Genomic DNA, 21,053 nt, shown 5'->3' with positions numbered 1-21,053 from the left:
CGTAACGCACGCGATCGCGGCTATTAGCGGTCACAGGTACATACATATACGCGAGCAACCTTGTCGTACGATACTAAACTCGATACGACATTTCCGAGTAACGCGTGGACATCGGTGTTCGTGTATCGTCGCGCATAACCTGTCATTATCAGGAATATTGCTCTCACTCGACGACGACGACGACTACGACGACTACGACAACGATGAGGACGGTGAGGATATTAAATTCGCTCCGAGGCTTTTCTCTTACGTCAGTTTACCGATTTATTCATGTAAAACACCATATCCCGCATCGTTTCTCTCAACCCCTCCTCCCCCCCCCCTCACCCCCCACTCCTCCTCAGCTCTATCCTAATCGTTTCATCGACGTTGATTTTTTTTCCCATACGTCACTTTTATACAGTGTGTATCACATAAGAAAATTAAACAAATTAGATATCCTGTATAAAATGCGAATATGTAGATTTAAAATCTCGTATTGATTTTATAAACATACGTTAGGTATAAGGTTTGTTAGATTTTCTAAGGGACCGGGGAAGGGGGAATGTTATAAGTATTGGGGATAATTCATAATCGATGCTAATGTTAGGATATGGAAATTGTACGAATTCTTTTTCTTTATTCTTTTTTCTTTTCATTTCTTTTTTTTTTTTTTCCTTTATGGAAATCAATATTTTCAGTCGAATAAAAATTTCTTTTTGATGATATTGATGAGAACGAATAAGATGATCTTTATACTTCCTGTCATATCAATCTCTTCTTTTTTTTTTTTTTTTTTCTTTATCATTCGTGAAGAAATTATTGCAAAACGATAAGGTAATGTACATTGTAAGATTGTTACATACTTATGAAAAAATTGCGTTAGAAATGGATCAATGTTCGAATCCAAATTCCTATATGTCAATGCTTTTAATCAATCAATTGTAAGATACTCAATCCATACTTAGATCGTTCATAGTCTTCTTTGATAATTATGATTTACAATAATTCCTTGATGTCTAACAATTCCTATAATACAGTAAGTATCCTAAAATCTTCTTAAATCTAGCCAATTAACTATTTTGAATTGATCTCTACATCATTGACAATTCGTACGATTCGATTCGACTCGATATGTAAATTGGATCCAATTTGAATATTTGGCCAACTCTCGATTCACTCTACGAAGTAATTCAATTGTTCAGCGATTGAAATAGATCTACAACATGACCATTTGGACAGTATAGTACTTCTAAAATAATTACTATAGGAAAAGTAAATAATTCAGTAGAGACGATCCAGCACTCAAATTTGATTTTCAAAAAGTTTCACTTCGATCAATAAAATCATGAAAAATTTCTAGACGTAATTTATTCCTTCTTTATTCCTATTAAATCAAAATGACAAAATTAACATGCCATATTGCAATTAATAACTCTAACCTATATTATCTTATTCGTTCTAAAAAATTCAATAAGTTTTACAAGATCTACGATAACAGTTAAACACATGAAAATTATAATAATGATCATTTTTAAATATTTAAAACAAAAATATGATGCGTCATAGAATAATAATATAATAATGATCGATAAAAGAGAAGGAATGAATCATTGAATTGTGTCAACTACGATGAGAATGAAAGACCAAGTTATGGTTGATAGATATGGTGAAGGGGCGGTAAGAGGAATGGGGAATGGGGAATGGGATGTATGGAGCGCGGAGAGTGAGGAGTGGGAAATGGTGGGAAGTAGGGATAGGGGTAGGGGTGCCGAAGAGAAGCACCATGGAGTCTGCGGGCTGCGGTACGACGAGTACGTCGAGAGGCTTGGGGTTAATACGGTGGCCGGTGATGCACGACCGACGCAACGCTGCGGGCATAGCGGCTGACCGCACGCCAGCTGCCCAACGTCGGCTCGAGCCGCCCGCAAAAATCTCTGCCTCTGACCCTTGTGCCCGCGGTGTTGCAAACAGCTCCACCCACACCTCACCTAACTTCCTCTTCTCTCCTCTCCTCTTCTCCATTCCCCTCATCTCTCTCTCTCTCTCTCTCTCTCTCTCTCTCTCTCTCTCTCTCTCTCTCTCTCTCTCTCTCTCTCTCTCTCTCTCTCTCTTGTTTAACGTTCAAACTATCCTCGCACGCGACTCGACTTGCTTTCAATGCACGTTCGATTAGTCGTCATGCTGATTAATAATTTACATCAAGTATTAATTCAGTTTTTCTAATTCATTGATTTTGTTAATTAATTCCCTTCTTCTTTTTCTTTTTCTTTTTTTTTTTTTTTATGAAAGCAATATGACGTTTGCATGTGGTGTGAGGTGGGAGTGAGGGAGGGGGGATATAGAGGTATAATATGATTTCTTTTGAGATAATAATCATTGATGATCGACATCGTTTAATTATCATTGAGATTTTAAATGATGAACAGTACGGAATACATATCGAAAATTATTTATTGGTTAAAATTAAATGGGACATTGATAAGCGTTTGATGATTGATGGCTAGATCAATGATAACCATTGTTACTCAAAATATTGATATATTATATATGTATGATTAAAGATCAATTATTGACGATAAAACGTTTCAGTAATTTTTGATATACTTCGTGGGTCAAGATTTTATTGAGTTTTTGAAAAAAATCACAAATAAGAGGAAACAGATCACAAATAAGAGGGAACAGATACACAAATACAGGGTATTCAACTAACTCAGTGCCATTTAGGTACACTTAACAGGATCATTATGTCGATTTAACGCTCATTTACGATTTTTCAAGATTCTTACGATATTAATAATAACTATACCTGTGATTAAATCACTGTTTTTCTTTTTTTTTTTTTCTTTTTAGTTTCAAACCAAAAAAAAAATGCAAAAGAAGAAGAAAAGAAAAGAAACTCCATCGATCTGTACCACGCAAATGTCATCGAAATTCGACGTATTAAAATAGGTTCACAAATTTGCAAATTGATAATTTTGAACATATGACCGGCCAATTATTCCATAATTGTACTACAAAAAGGAAAATAAAAAAATAAAAGAATAAAAAAGAAATCATTTACGGTCTTGGTACGTCTATCTAACGATTTAAAATTATTCCGAGTTTCATCGAATTCAAATGATACGAAGCCATTAGAAATTTCTCAGGTGTTACGAAATCATCGTTGTTGTTTCATTCCGCTTGTATAGTTCGTTCGAAATAAATTTGTGAATTCTTATTTCTCTCTTTTTGTTTTTCCTTCCTTTTCTCTCTCTCTCTCTCTCTCTCTCTCTCTCTCTTTCTCTTTTCTTCTTCTTCTTTACATTATCACGATAGATACACCGGTATAATACAATATGCGTAGAAAAGGGAAAAAACAAAAATAAAAAAAAAAAAAAGGAGAAAAAGAGAAAAAGAATCGGATTGATATTTAACGCACGGCCGAACGCTAGGAGGTAATTGCGTTTAAACGACGCCGGTTGCGTACGCGACTCCCACGTCCGCTGTGTCGGCGTGCATTAAGCGTGTAAATAATAGTATTCTCATCGCGGCTTGAAAACGACGACGACGACGACGACGACGACGACGACGACGACGACGGCGATGACGACGTTGACTACGATGACGACTACGACAACTACGATAACGACTACGAGGAAATAGGAAGAGAAAAGAAGAAATGAAGTAGAAGAAGAGAAGAATAAAAAAGAAGAAAGAAGAAAATGAAAAAGAAAAGAAGAAGAATAAGAAGAAGAAGAAGAAGAAAAGGAAAGCGACGTGCGCGATGGCTTTGATTACGCGTCATCCACGTCTCGTCGTTGTTGTCATCGTCCTCGTCGACGATCGTCATCTCTGGCAACTGGCGAGAGAAAACGTACTACGTGATTGGAATTAGAAATCAAATTATCTCTCTGTGATTCACTCTAAGCACGCGCACTCCACGACGTGGACCTTATTAATGGACTCTGTCGTATTCGTTAAAAGTACCAAAGAGAAAGAGAAAAAGAGATAAAGAAATATATATATATATATATATATATATATATATATAAATATACCTTAAAGCAAGTTACCTTTAGTCTCACCGATTTCTTTTCGTTTGCCCTCCCAAGTCGTTACTTCCGAAAAAGGTACCTTACCCAAAGTGAATGCCGATTATTATTATTGCTGACTTGCATCCTTCATTACTCATTCGTCTCTTTTCTAACTCTTAACTTTGTCAATCGTTAAAGCTTTAGTACGGTTGAATCCCTTCTCCTCCCCATCACCATTCTCCATGAGAATGGATTTCTACGAAATATTTTTCCACTCTCTTCTATGGTTTTTCTTACTTCTCCGTTAGGTGGTCCATCATTTAACATATTTTTAAATTATATGCCTGTCACGATTACACCAGGACAACGTTCGGTTGTCTTTCTTCTTTGTTAAAATAGTATCTTTGAAATGTATAATAGTAAATGTATATAAATAAGACTTTCCTTTTGGATGAGAATGACAATAAAGTTATATGATGTGACCTTATGTTCCACCAAGGTTATTTAACCGATACTTTCGTCTTTGAAGATCCAAGGTGGTATCTCCAGATGGTTCGTATTCAATTGAGTTTCGAAAAGCTCTTAAATGATCGAAATTAGTATAAAATGGATTCAATTTTCTTAATTGTTAACGTCAACTACAATGGTACCCTGTTTAAATGATTTGTTATTTTATTCGTATAAAAAGACAATAAATAAATAGACAAAAGAAAAATTGTTTTTTGTGACAATTTTGTGATATATTGATTTTATAATAAGCAAGTAGTTTGTTAATCGTTGAACAAAAATTCAGATTTTATTGGTAGTAGGCATTGTAATTTAAAATTCAATAAAAATATAAAATTATTGTTATAAAATAGCTCATTCATGTCACGTAAAATGATGTTGTAACGAAAGAACAGTGGATCAAGTTTTGAAATTTGTCAAAAGTAAAAAATTTGAAGGGAAACAAACGAAGTGTCGATTTTTCGTTCGAAAAATTTGAAAACTTTCGAACGTATTCGAAAAGATATTAAATATTATTATTAAAAGTTAAAAGAAGAAAGAAAGAAAAGAAGGGGGAAAAAAATGAGCCGAAGATCGATCGACGATCGTATTTTACAAAACATTACCGAAACTTTAAATAATTTTATGTTTTTAATTATTTTGTGTTTTTAATTATCAGAAAATAAGAAAGCTTGCGGGATTAATGCGACTGCAAATTACAAAGCACATTGTCTATAAAAACAAATTGGACAACGGGAAAAAAAAGTTCTTTTTATATACAAATAAAACAACGCAAATAATAATAATAACCTTTGTGTTATTTAGTTCTTCTGTTTATGTTACTCTATTACCAAAAAGAAAAAAAAAAAAAAAAAGAAAAAAGAAAAATAAAAAAAAAATCAAAGAACAATTTTCCTTAAGAAAAAAAGAAAAGAAAAGGAAAAAAAGAAAATCTTTAAAATTTTAAATACTGAAAGATTCTTCTCAGATAATTCTAAACCTAATCTATTTATAGTGCTAAGGTTCGAAAAACGATCTGGGTCATTGATAAATTCATTTATTGTCATAGTCAGGCGTTCACTTCAGTGACATACTATTACGGATATACTATACTACAATATTGTCGTTAAAATTTTCTTTAAGAATTTGTTTCAAGGATAAGTCGAGTTTATTCAGGAGAAAAATTATTTCATGATGATTTTTATGGATATTTAAGAACCGGAGGTTGTCCGATTTAATGGTCAAGGGATTTTTTTTTTTTTTCGAGAAGTATGACCACTTCAAATGTCCCAAATTTTCTCTTCTCTCTGTCTCTCTGTCTCTCTCTCTCTCTCTCTCTCTCTCTCTCTCTCTCTCTCTCTCTCTCTCTCTGTCTCTCTCTCTCTGTCTCTCTGTCTCTGTCTCTCTGTCTCTCTATTCCTCCGTTGTCTCGAGTAACCGAAATCCAATTTGCATGAACTGCAGTCAGTGTAGACGAGGTAATTGGTACACAGTAGGGATTAGGACCACGCCAAGACGACGGATATGCGCTCTACGTCTGCCCCGGAACTGTACCTCCAATTCGTACGGTTCGATGAATCGAACTAGGATCGAATCGAATCTCTTGTTCACGAGTGTTCTTCGATCACATTCGAACGTGTTTAGATTGCAATTGGCTAGGTAGATAGTCAACGAACGGATAGAATGTGGACATAGGAAAACTGAGAACGCAGTAGATTTGAAAATTAGATCGATATTATTATGAAAATGTTTTAAACTTTTTATCTAACGATGAAACGATTTAATTAATTTCTTTCGTCTATGATAAAAGAGAAAATTAATATAAATATTAGTTATATTATATTTTTAAGATCAATAGTACGATTCAAAAAATTGAATCTTGATTTAATAATTTGCAAACAATTTTGTTGCTTCATTTCTTCTTTCTTTCTTTTTATTTTTTTTTTTTTTTATCTTTTCGGTTTTTTTTTTTTTGTTTTTTTTTTTTTTCTATGTCAGAAGATATTATTTATCGTATTTCTTATCAACCTTCGTTAAATTTATCTGTTAATTTTTAATTAATGTTAATGAAACATTAAGCGTGATACATAGGGACAAAAGTTCCTAAATGATTTTTGAAAAATCGATTACTCTTTCTCGGCTAATATTTTTTTTTTTTTTTGTTTTTTTTTTTTTATTAAATTGTAAGACTTCAGATACAGGAAATTTTGGCTGAGTCTTCTAAATTTGTTTTTGTTTTTTTTTTTGTTTTGTTTTTACTTCTCGATTTCTTTTCCCTTTTATTTTATTTCTTTTTTGTCTTTTTTTTTTTATTATTTTCTCTTTTTTTCCTTAATATCACATTCGAACTATTATTTCATAATTATATTAATTATGAAATGAAAATATTAACGGTATGGTGATAAATATTTTTAACAATTATAACAGAGTATAATAATTAATAATATTAAACAGTTAATAAATTATAAATATTCTAATAGACAAATTTCACGTCCGATCCAATTATTGACATTGCAATAAACTTTTCCTTTCTTTTCTTTTTCATGCTTCTTAAATCAAACGACTGTTTCCTCAAATTTCAAATAACATATAGTGATATAATAAATGATTATAAATTATAGATAATATTATATGAACAATATCGAAACCTTACTGATTTATATTTGTAATTTTTATGTTGTCCTATAAACCCTACAGAAAGTGTTATGTTCAGCAATTAAAAAAAATCTTCCCCGATTTAAAACTTGCGATTAATAATGAAAAAAACTTCAGAACGAAAAAGTTAATCATTGTAACAAATTTTATAGAATTCAATTATTCCTATTCGATACGTTCAAGATCAATTTCATTTGCGAATAATTGCATAGATATTGCAAGTCCGACGATAAGCCGAACTTTTCGAAAAAAGATTAGATATATTTGAAAAAAAAGAAAAAAATCGCCTGTTAATTATTCAGATTGTTCATTCAGTACTATAATGACGTTTCGAAAAATCGTATATAATCCTAATTATGCATGTGAGATGTAGTTACACCTTAAACCAACTTCGAACTCAATTAAAGCAATTTACGCATAGCATGATTCATGAATTTTTTTTCTAATAATGACAGAATTATTATTTCCGAAATTGTTCCATCCAAGAATATACAGTACTTCTTTTTGAAGTCCAAATTATTCATTCATTCATAAATTAAAATTATTCATTTATTTTTAAAATGAACAAATTAGCTAGCAGTTAGTTTCAAAATCCTTGATTTTGTGTAGCACATCTCAAGTAGACAAATTGAAATTATTTCGAGGTATGCACAATTATATGATTAAAAATCATGCAAAATGACACGTGAACGATGAACATATATAAGGACGATATCGTCGAGTTGCATAGTACGATCGTGATCTTAGAAAAATTTTAACGAAAGAGAAAGAGATAGAAATAAGTTGCGGAATGAACGTGGAAACTGGAAAAAGAAAATAAGCTCGTATGTAAAACGTAAAAAAAAAAAAAAAACCGCAACGCAAAAAGACCAACAACACAAAAGGACAACACTCGCAGGAGATAACATCTTGCGGTATGCAGATACGAGCATACTAATCTCTCTCTCTCTCCTCTCTCTTTCTCTTTCTCTTTCTTTCTTTCTCTCTCTCTCTCTCTCTCTCTCTCTCTCTCTCTCTCTCACTCTTTCTTTCTTAAAGGAGAAGAAGAAAGAAAAGGAAAGGTTTTCTCTGAGAAAACCGACATCCCTCTGTCTATGAAATATATTATTTGACCTTGACGTTGAACATGTGGGAACGATTCAATATCATACTCGACTTGTGAAATTCTCTAACGATTTTCTATTTCTTTCTAACTTTTTCTTCCTTTCTCTATTCCTCTATATTTCTCTTTTTAATCTTTTTTTTTTTGTTTTTTCTTTCCTTCTTACTCGATCTTATATAACCGTAAGATCTTTTACGTCGGATTTATGTTTCATAGAACAATGAGATATTTTTATGTGAAATATTTAAAATTAAAAAAAAAAAAAAAAAAAAAAAAAAAAAGAACAAAAATTATTGTAAATCGAAGGATAAAAAAAAAAAAAGAATAAAAAATTACGATATATTAGGCGATATACTGAATTGCATCTCGTTCATAAATAAATGTCTTTGCTGATGTCTTACGACTGATTGAGATTACGAGAAAGTTTTGTGAAAAAAAGATTTTTACGTGTAAAAAAAGTTCTCTTTTTTTTTCTTTTTTTACTCCTGATCTTTGACGAATATAGGTTTTGTTTTTTATTTTATTTTATTTTATTTTATTTTTTTTTTTTTTTAATCTTATGGATACCTTGCATATTTATATATCTAACAGTTATTATTTACATCAATTTAATTAATCAAAATTGTATCTAGTAAAAAATCGTTATGGTGCATCGTTAATCTAATATAAATCAAATATATAAATCAAAGAAAAACGAAAATGAGATTCAAAGAAAGAAACAATACAGGTTGATCAGAAATTAAGGTGCCATTTGATTATCTCGTTTGTTAGGAATAATAAAAAAAAATATATATATATAATTTATTATCAATAATTTCATGATTCCATGTGTGAAATATTTCATGACTGGGAAATAAACACTTCGTATTTTTTTAATGAATTTTTCATATTTTCTTTAATCATCTCTTAAAAAATTATACTCTTAGATGATTATATGATCAAATATAAATAATCATAAGGTGACTATGAGAAGAAAAAAAAAATGATAAAACGTTTTTGCAATAACATTTTTACAATATATTTATAGAAACAATTTTACAATATACTTAATTATCACCTTATTAATTGTAAGGATATTAATTGAAAATAAAAACTTGACAATTAATTTATAATAACAAAAAATAAAACTAACAATAAAATATAATTAATTCAATAAATCTTTTCAAAAGTATTCACAATATTTTTGTATAAACAATTAAAATCTTGTAATCATATTACTTCGTACATTTTGTAACATTTTTGTAACAATTTTTGCTTTTTACTTCTTCTAAATTTCTAAGATTTTCATTGGTATATCTTATCTTACATAAATCTCGAAGCAAAAAAAAAAAACAAAAAATAATCTAACGGTAATAGATTGAGTGATTTAAATAATAGATCGTCTAACGGGATCATTATTAACAATTTAACCAATTGTCAAATTATATCCAATATATTTAAATATACTACGTTCAAGAATTACTATTTCTGTTTACATAGTACGTTAATATCGTGTTAATTAATTTTAAGCTAATAATTGTTTAATAATATTTTTAAAGATAATTGATTGAAACAGGTATCTAATTAATTGAAAAACAAAAAAAGAGAGAAAAGAAAGTAAAGATCATTGAACTTATGATTTAATCATTTAACTAGTCAGACATTTAAAAATATTTTCGTACTCTTCGAACATTTCATATCATGAAAGTTTTTTTGATTTATATATATATATATATATATATATATATATATAAAAAAAAATTCTTTTTCTTCTGGCCTCTAACAAAGAAGCTATTCAACGAACCATTAATTAATTATTATTATATAATCAGTCACTATATGATACTTACCAAAGTATATGTTTCTTTCTTACGATATAAAAAAAAAAAAAAAGAAAAAAGAAAGAAAACAACAAAAAAAAAAAAAAAAAAAGACAAAAACAACAAGAACAACAATAATCACAAAAATCACAATAATATAAAAGAAATAAACGTATGGATAATATTTGAAAACGAATAAGAATGAGAATAAGAATTTCTCCATTAAATGTCGATAGTATCTATCTTATTGTTATCCTTCCCTCTCCCCACCCTCACCCTTCAATCTAAAGATTATACTATCGATATAGTATAATAGGGAGTATCTATATCAAGGCTACTAATTTCTAGCATTTGCATCCCGATACAAGACGCAAGTGGTAGATACTTGAACGTTGTACGCGGAGCCAGGCGGCAGTTTCAATTTCGAGACGCCAATCCAATCATGTAAATCAGGCACGGCATTATTAGTGGTGGCAATCGAACCCTCTCTCTCTCTCTCTCTCTCTCTCTCTCTCTCTCTCTCTCTCTCTCTCTCTCTCTCTCTCTCTCTCTTAACCAACAGAGAGTAGAGAGGGTGCTTACTATGAGGAGGAGGAATAGGAGGAATAGTGGAGGAAGAGGAAGAGGATAGGATGGTCCGATCTACCTATCCTCCTGTACGAAGGGAGTACCCAACGGCGTCCCAACTAATCCTGGGTTTACCTAATCGCCTACTCCCTTCTCGTCCTACGTCCCTACGCGCTTCGGCAATTCCGCTCGTCGTTCGCAAAGCGGCTTACCGTTTTACCCCTTCCGGCATTTCCCGTTAGCACAGGAGAACTTCCGTACTTTCCCCTCTATCCCTCTACCCCTGCCATCTCTTCCATCTCTCTCTCTCTCTCTCTCTCTCTCTCTCTCTCTCAACTCTCTTTTTCTCTTTCTCTTTCTCTTTCTCTTTCTTTTTTTTTTCTTTAGAGTAACTTCTTCAGATATATCTAGAGCTTCTTATCTTCTTATCTTAGATTCATCCATTATTCTTTTTTTTTTTTTGATATTTTTCATGATTCATTTCTTTCTTCGATCATTTTCATGATTTATTTCTTGCTTTCTTTTTCTGTCTTTTTTCTTTTTCTTTTTTTTTTAATTGTTATTTTAATTCTTTCGATATATGTTTGAAATCCTTCTTCACGATATATGCTCACGTGCAAATTTTTACGTAGCACATTGATTTTCATTACGTTAGACGTATTAGAAATATTATTTAGGATAAGAAAATATTATTTTGGTCTCATAATATTTTTTTTATTGTTATCAATGATATTTCATAAAATGTAAATGATCGATATAGATTTATAAATATTTAGATCGAGTATTCGTAATAAGGTATCGATATATAACATAACTGATCGGTATGAATAATTAAATGGAAGAGTTGCGTCTGAATTTATTACATACTCATTATCAAGTTTTTTTAATTGAAAATACTGACATTTTTTTCTTTTTTTTTTTTTTTTTTTTTTAATCGCTATATAACTGATCACTTATGTTACTTGATATTTGATTATAAATATTGATCATTTGTTTAAAATATCGATTAAAAGTGTTTGAAAAATACTAATCGAATAAATTAACTCAATCGTATTGTTGTTATCAAAAATGAAAATAATATAATATTTATCACGTTATACGAGTTAGAAAATGTTAGAATGTACAGACTTAAAGAAATAACTTTGGTTTGATGTTATCATCGACTATCAATCTAATATAAAAATCAATTCAATCATATTGATATTATTAATCGTATTAAAGTATACTAAGCGTAATATATATATCGTATAATTATAATATAATTATACGTATAATATAATCGTATACTTTAATACGATTATATCGTATTAACGAATATATATTATGCATCTTCTTCAAGAATATAAAACGTCATTGTTATTTTTATTAATTATGTATGAAACATAATTTAATATTCGATAGAATTTAAAAATGAAATCAAATATACTAACGTTATTCAATAAAGACGAAAAATTATACTCATCGCATTACGCATGTTAAAAAATATACATATTTAAACATATATCGTCACTGACTTCTGACCAAGTTCATAGGTCAAATAAATTACATTGATCTCCTTGAAAAAAATAACATTAAATCGTGTATACGTTTCATTACACTTCTTAAAAAAAAAAAACTTTTGTGTAGGAACGTCATTGAATTCTTATCAACCTCATTGATCGATTTAATATCAACTTCGTGTGGAATAATATTAATCAAATATTCACCATGTTACATGTGTTTAAAAGTACGTATATTTAAAAAAAAATAACTTTGGCTTAGCATCGTCATTGATTTTTAATCGTATTCAAAAATCAATTACATTGCATTAACATCCTCAAGAATGACATAAATTCGAGTTTATACTGCATTAAACTTGTTAAAAAGTATGTGTATTTAAGGAGTCAACTTTCGTATAAGAATGACTTTTGATCAACCTCGAAGATAGGCTTAATGTCGATGTTGTAAGGATTGATAATAATCGAGTATTGGCCTTATTACACACATTTAAATGTATGCATACCTTAAAAAAAAAAAAACAACTTCGGTGTAGGAACGTCATTGATTTTTGATCGAACTTAAAGATCGACTTAAATATCGACGTCGTTAAGAAATGATAGCAATCGAGTATTTATCATTTTATCTATGTTAATATATCAAAAAATTTATACATTTACGAAAACAAATTTTATTGTTACAAATTTTATTTAATCATCGATAAAATTAATATTGATATTATAAATAATGAAAACTGTCGAATATTAATTATGTCATATTTATACACGCGTTAAGAAATACAGTTTATTAATTTGATTTATTCAATAATATCGACGTAAACAATATCATTAAATTTAACGAAATCAAAGATAAAATTAATATCGACTATTGTAAAAAGCAAAGAGAAAAGAGAAGCAAAAAGAAAAGAAGAAGGAAAGAAAAAGAAAAAGAGAAAGGAGAAAGAGAAAAAGGAAGAAAGAACGAAGAGAAAAACGAAAGAAAAAAGAAAGAGAAAAAAAAAAGAAAAAGTAATCAAAGGGGATCGGACGATGAGAGAGCGGTCGTTGCTATCGCTGGAGAAGGATCTTCTCTGATCGAACGAAAGCGTAAGCCATGTAATCCTCCGTGAAATACCGTGCTGGATCGGAACGACCGAGAACTTTGCCGTACGGCCGAGGACAACGAGGACATCGATTATTCGCGGGAAACCACTCGCGTTAATCGTTTAAACTCTTGTGCAGGGTCTGTTCTAGACGGGAAAGAGGGACAGGAGGAGGCTCGGGAGGTTTGGGATGTATCGTAGGTGGTTTTACGCAGTGCACGGTTGCAACCAGGTAAGCGTGATCGTGATCAACGAAACCACGAGATACCAGGGGTCCATCGACTATCCGCAGTTGACTACTCTTTGTGTAAGAGTTTCGGCTTTCTGCCAAAAGATCAGCGGGCACGTTGACCGCGACGCGTGCGAACGATTCGTCATTTGACTCTCTCGGTTACTATTAGTAAAGATTAGATATTCTAAATCGATTATTTTATTCTAAATAATTCAGAAATGTTCTCAACGCATTATTATTAATTCGCATTATTCCGACAAAATTGTATTATTTATAGGTTATAGTTTTTACAAGTTTTTGATATTTTTGGTTTTTTCTTTAAAAAATGAAAACAAAATTACTGCTAATAAAGATTAGATATTCTAAGTCGAGGTTAAATTTTATTCTAAATAATTCAGAAATTTTTTCAACGCGTTACCATTAATTGGCGCTGTTCCGACGAAAATGAATTATTTATAGGTTATGATTCTTTCAAGTTTTTGTATATTTTTGTTTTTCTTACTAAAAAAATGAAAACAAAATTACTGCTAATAAAGATTAGATATTCTAAATCGAGGTTAAATTTTATTCTAAATAATTCAGAAATTTTCTCAACGCATTACTATTAATTCACATTATTCCGAAAAAATTGAATTATTTATAGATTATCGTTCTTTCAAGTTTTTGAATATTTTTGTTTTTTTTTCTAAAAAAATGAAAAAAAAATTACTGCTAATAAAGATTAGATATTCTAAGTCAGGATTAAATTTTATTCTAAATAATTCAGAAATGTTCTCAACGCATTACTATTAATTCACATTATTCCGAAGAAATTGAATTATTTATAGATTATCGTTCTTTCAAGTTTTTGAATATTTTTGTTTTTTTTTCTAAAAAAATGAAAAAAAAATTACTGCTAATAAAGATTAGATATTCTAAGTCAGGATTAAATTTTATTCTAAATAATTCAGAAATGTTCTCAACGCATTACTATTAATTCACATTATTCCGAAGAAATTGAATTATTTATAGATTATCGTTCTTTCAAGTTTTTGAATATTTTTGTTTTTTTTTCTAAAAAAATGAAAAAAAAATTACTGCTAATAAAGATTAGATATTCTAAGTCAGGATTAAATTTTATTCTAAATAATTCAGAAATGTTCTCAACGCATTACTATTAATTCACATTATTCCGAAGAAATTGAATTAATTATAGATTATCGTTCTTTCAAGTTTTTGTATATTTTTGTTTTTTTTTTTCTAAAAAAATGAAAAAAAAATTACTGCTAATAAAGATTAGATATTCTAAGTCAGGATTAAATTTTATTCTAAATAATTCAGAAATGTTCTCAACGCATTACTATTAATTCACATTATTCCGAAGAAATTGAATTATTTATAGATTATCGTTCTTTCAAGTTTTTGAATATTTTTGTTTTTCTTACTAAAAAAATAAAAACAAAATTACTGCTAATAAAGATTAGATATTCTAAGTCAAGGTTAAATTATATTCTAAATAATTCAGAAATTTTTTCAACGCGTTACCATTAATTGGCGCTGTTCCGACGAAAATGAATTATTTATAGGTTATGATTCTTTCAAGTTTTTGTATATTTTTGTTTTTTTTTTTTTCTAAAAAAATGAAAAAAAAATTACTACTAATAAAGATTAGATATTCTAAGTCGGGATTAAATTTTATTCTAAATAATTCAGAAATGTTCTCAACGTATTACTATTAATTCGCATTATTTCGACAAAATTGTATTATTTATAGGTTATAGTTTTTACAAGTTTTTGATATTTTTGGATTTTTCTTAAAAAAATGAAAACAAAATTACTGCTAATAAAGATTAGATATTCTAAGTCGAGGTTAAATTTTGTTCTAAATAATTTAGAAATTTTCTCAACGCGTTACTATTAATTCACGTTAATTCACGAAAATGAGTTTTCCATATGTTATGGTTCTTTTCTCAATTTTTTAAAATATTTTTGCTTAAAAAGCAAAAATATAATTGTATTTGCTGAATATCATCTGTTGATAAACAGTTGTTATTGTATATTATTTATAATTGCAGATTACAATATTATTTTTACATTGGGAATATTTTTTCTTTATAAAAATTAAAAAAAGATAACTATTTCGTGAAATATTTTTTAATATTATTTGTTTAAATTAGAATATCAAATTTTGACCTTTTTTTCTGAAATGAAATGAAATAAATTAGAAAACTAATAATTTCACGTTGTAGCTCGATGTTTTATTCCTATACAAATTTTTTTTACATTTTTAGCCAATTTTCTTACTCATATTCCGTGATATTAACCTCCTAGTTAAACTTTCTAAAGACACATAACTATTAAAATTCCAGCATTGTCTTGTAAAATAATTTTTCTTTCTTATTAAATTTTAATGGTTAATATTTTCTCGACAAATTTAAAAGTCCAAAGTTTAAACGAAAAATGGACACTTTTTTCTACCAAAAATTACTTAATTTTCTTCTTTTTTTTTTCACAAATTCAAAAATATCAATAACATTCTTTTACAAGATAGTAACGAAATTTTTATTTTCCATCAAAAAAAAAATTCAAACGAATTTTCGTGGACGAGATTATTAATATTATAAATTAATTAATTAATAATTCTGTAATTATTATTTAAAATTAATAATTACAGAAGTAACAATACGTAACGAAATTGAACGAAAAAGATTTCTTTCATACAAATAAAACGATCGAATAACAATTAATGAATGAAATGAATTTTTGAGATTTATTTTACTTCTCATCTTGAGAAAAAGAAAAATTTCCATGATACATCAATTTTTCGATCATTGTCGTCATACGCGACCGATTAAGAGAAATATTCAACCGTTAGATGAATCGTTAGAAAATCGTTTTACGATAGTCACGTATATGTACGTACATTGGTCCTTTTCCTTTGCATTAACGTTTTCCTGCGAAACACAGGAACTTCACAAAATCAGTAACCACGTGATTTGCATCGGTTTAAAATCGTTTACACAATTAGTCAATTAGCCGGATAAATTCTAAATTCTCATGTGAAAGCGTAAGTACTTAGGGAACTACTCTGAACGACGATAAAATCTCACGGATTTTTGCTTCTAACGGAAAGAGAGAGAAAGAAAAAGAGAAAAAGAGAGAGAGAGAGAGAGAGAGAGAGAGAAAAAGGGAGAGGAAGAAATGGCACTAAGGGACGATTAAACGAAATCGTTAAGCGTTGTTAACCATCGAAACGAGGTTAAGTGTTTACGTTAAAAAGATAATGGACATTCTAGCTGATGGCAATGTCTTGTTGGATCGTCGCGGCTCGACGAAGCCACCTGCGAAATAGTAATAGTTTAAAAGCATACCATGAGAACGACTTTAAGACATTAATTTACATACATACGTACATTCGTACACGTTCTACTAGTCACTTTATCCGTTCATTTCCTATAGTTTATCGAAGAAAAATTTTTCATCAATTTCGATCTGTACAATATCATCGATAAATTTGTAAAATACTTTTATAATGATATTAGGATAAAAAATTATTCTAAAATTATCTCGGGGAAAAAATATAATTGATTTTTAAAATAACCAATGAACTTTTGAACTATTCATATATATATACAATTATACAGGATGATTATAAATCAATGAGTATCTCGTTTAATAGGAGGGTTAGAAAAAAAAAAATATATATATATATATATTAAGAAAAGTTTTACGATTTCATGCGAAATAAAATACTCGACTTCTGGAAGTTCAATGCTTTTTTATTTTTCTCACAGAACATTATGAATTTTTTTTTCATCAATTAAATACTTTAAATCGATTATCTTTAAAAAAAAAAAAAAAAAAAAAAGAAAAATTATTGAACGAGTAATGTAAACAATCTTAAGGTCTCTATACTCGTTTAATAATTTTTTAAAGATAATCGATTATAATATCGAATTAATTAAAAAGATACAGGATGTTCCATGAGAAAAATTAAATATCCTTAAACCATCGATTTCATTCGGAAATCGAAGTATTTTGTATACGTAATTCTAAAATATAATTTTACCCATGAAACTATGTTAATCTTTCTTAATTCTTTAAGACGATTCTCACCTCCATATACATTTTCTTTGTCAAATTTGATTTTGACGGACGATGCCTGCCGCATATTTAAATGTTTAAAAACCATATAAATTTCTTCTAACTTGTAAAAAAAAAAAAGAGAATTATTATGATATTTACATGCAATCTCTTGCCTTCTTTAGTATCCTACAATTGTTTAGATCGTAGATAACGGTGTTAGGCATGTCGTGAAAGAAACCAATAATAAAAAAAAATCCTTTTAAAAAAGTTTCATGTATGCGCCAAACATAATATACGAAATGAGGTCATTTGTCAATATAAACGATATAATGTAGCATTACATTTACCTGAGTGACTTTCGAGAACTATAATATATTTTAAGAATATTAGTTACAGGCAATTATTATAAAAAAAAAAAAAAAAAACAAAATTAGCAATATTAAAAAAGAATTATAAATAGTTCGTTATTTTTTTCTTTTCTTCATAATAATTTTCATTAAAACGAGAAATTTGTTTCTATTTTTTTTTTCTTTTCTATTTTTTCTTTCTCTTTTTTTCTTTTTTCTTAATTTCATTGTCACTTTTAAAAAGGATATTTTTCAATCCGTTCTATCACAAATGTTTTCACATTTATATAAATAAAATTTGTATAAATAAAATTTTAAATATTCAATAAAAATTGAAATATTTGAATTTTATTTTATTAATAATTAAGCGCAAAGAGTTGAACTGAATTAAATTGTGTTTGTTTATCGCACGTGTTCCTTTGAAAATAAATCACAAGGCAACGAGTTTAATGACTCCAATCGTTGTCGTTGAACTATTAAAACGAAAATTTGCGTTCCTCGTTTTACAGATTCTCCCGAGGGAAAAAAAAAAAAAAAGGAGAAGAAGCTTTTTGTTTGACGTCCGATCCTATTGATCGTAGAAAAGGAAAAGAAGAAGAAAAAAAAAAGAAAAGAAAGAAATAAATAAATAAATAAAAAGAATAATAAAAGGGATTGAAGATTTGTTAACGACTGAAGTAATCCCCATTATCGTGAACAATGCAACAATCGCGTTAAGATCTTTAATCAAAATTCTTATTAACATAAAAACTCGTTCAATCATCGTATAAAATCCTCTTTATACAGCAGGCACCTCGATAATGGCATTGCTAACAAATCTTTATGCTAGTAATACACGCAGGAAACACGGTTCGTTATATCGCTTATCTAAAAGAATCGGCTATTTAATATATTTAATCGGTAGAAATCTTATGAGATTAACAACAAGGAGAAGGTATGACTAGATAAATAGAAAATAAGTAATATCCTTAAGTAAGGTCGTTGATACCAAAAGTTAAGTTTTTATATATCTATACACACACACAGACACATCTATATATATATATATATATATATATATATATATATATATATATATATATTCTTTAATTTCTCACCAGTTAGAAAGGTGTGGTCATGAGATATAATTAATTGGTTATAAGGTAAGGGCATACCGTATAATTCAACGATAACGTTTATGAACACGTATAATACATACATACATACATACATACATACATACATAGATAGATATATATAAGTATCTTACTACTTATGTACATATATATTTACTTAGATAGATAGGAAAGATCGTTGCGTCACGTTCCACCATGTAACGTTTCACAATTCTACAGGGACGGGCTCGGAACTATCGCCTTTTCTTAGGTTTTATCCATTTGAAGAATCTACAGGTGTATTAAATGAGAAAGAGAGAGAGAGAGAGAGAGGGAGGGAGATAGATAAAAAGAAATAAAGATAGAGATAGAGAAGGAGAACTTCTCTCTCGCCGATGTCCCGAGGGATAAAAATCTTGGCGGCAGTCACAGCTCGTTTACGCGGATATCTCACAAAGTGAATTTTGGTTACAGCTCGTTTGCGCGATCCGACAGACCAGGTCTTTTATTATTTCCCTTTTATATATATGCACGTCTGCATCCACGTATCTGTCTGTCTGTTTGTATATCTGTATATATGTGTGGACATATATGTATATATATATATGTATGTGTGTGTATGTATATATATATATATATATATATATATCTAAATTTGCGTATGTTTCTATGTATTTTATAAGCGTAACTGTACACAAGTATGCGTGTAGAAGGAAATGACGTCGATTTGTTAGACGGTAACTTTCTTGTCTATCCTGTCGTTTTGCCGAGTGCGGATCGAAATTGCAGGCTCGATGGCCGAATGATAACATTGTACGATCGCGATCCCCCAACAAGATCGGTGAGTGTATTTTATCGACGTCAGTTATAGGGAGGCGTAACAACGTTGAATTGAATGTCCAGAATCGGTAGGATTACAAGACGCGTGCCGACGAGACTATTTCTTTCTTTCTTTCTTTCTTTCTTTCTTTTCTTTTTCTTTTTTTTTCTCTTATTTCTTTTTTTTCTCTTTTTTTTTTTTGTTTTACGAGGCCACCAGGGCCTCGTAAAATAGCCACTTTGCGATCTGGAAAAAAAAAAAGAAAGAAACGAAAAGAAGGAAGGCAAAGATAAATAAAAATACCGTTCAACGATATTAAATGTTCGCTTAATGGAGGAAACTGTGGGAAGTCGAGTTTAACGAAATAACCAAGGATTTCTTTCATTTCCGTTTTTGCGCTCGATGAATTTTCGTGATCTATATTTTTTTTTTTTGTTTTCTTTTCTTTTTTTCTTTTTTTTTTTTTTCTTCCTCTCTCTTAAAGGATTTGATTGCTGGCATCGTGGAACGATAATTTTATTGCTAGCTTTAATCAGTGGCCAACTATGTTTTATTGTGTGAATCAATACAAAAAAAAAAAAAAAAAAAAGAAAAAGCTCTTACATAGATTTTTTTAAAGTAACCATCTTAAAATTAAATAATCCTGACATTTCGAAATTATTTATTACATATTCTTACAATAATCTCTAATATATTTTTGAGATATGTTACTGCGTAAAACACTGTGTAATATTAACAATTTTTGGTTCCATTAATGGAACCAAAAAAAAAGCGAACGTAACGTGTTTCTCTTTTTTACATACTTTTTACTTTTTACTTCTTTTTTCTTTTTTTCTTTTTTTTTTTTTTTTTCTTTTTCATCCTCCTTACTTCTTTTTCATTCCTTTCAATGTCATCCTCACGATGATCAATTTTCACTTGGAATATATGAAAAATTGTCAATGAATTTATTCAAAATTTTAATCATACTCTTCATCGTTCTCCGTTGATCATTGAACGCTATTACAAAATATCCAATCGATATAAAAAAAAATCAAGTTAGTTTTATTATTAAGAACAAGGGAATAATCATCACTTCTTTTAATTCCCGAAATGAAGCTTGTAACCATAAAAAAAAAAAAATGCATTTTCCATTACACCGCATCATTCTAAACGCCCAAAGCGCAAATACGAGAATTCTCGTGATTAGCCTTACGAAATTGTAGAATTAAAAACACGAAAATCCTCGTGATTCATTTGCAATGTTTTGAAATATTAAAAGATAAAATGAAAAAAATGTTTGATTACTATTGTGAAAGAGTAGATTGGTGCGA

The sequence above is a fragment of the Vespa crabro genome, chromosome 12 (assembly GCF_910589235.1).
Source record: "Vespa crabro chromosome 12, iyVesCrab1.2, whole genome shotgun sequence".
In the NCBI taxonomy this organism is placed as follows: domain Eukaryota; kingdom Metazoa; phylum Arthropoda; class Insecta; order Hymenoptera; family Vespidae; genus Vespa; species Vespa crabro.
The sequence above is the reverse complement of the archived record's forward strand: the minus strand, read 5'-3'. Positions refer to the sequence as shown.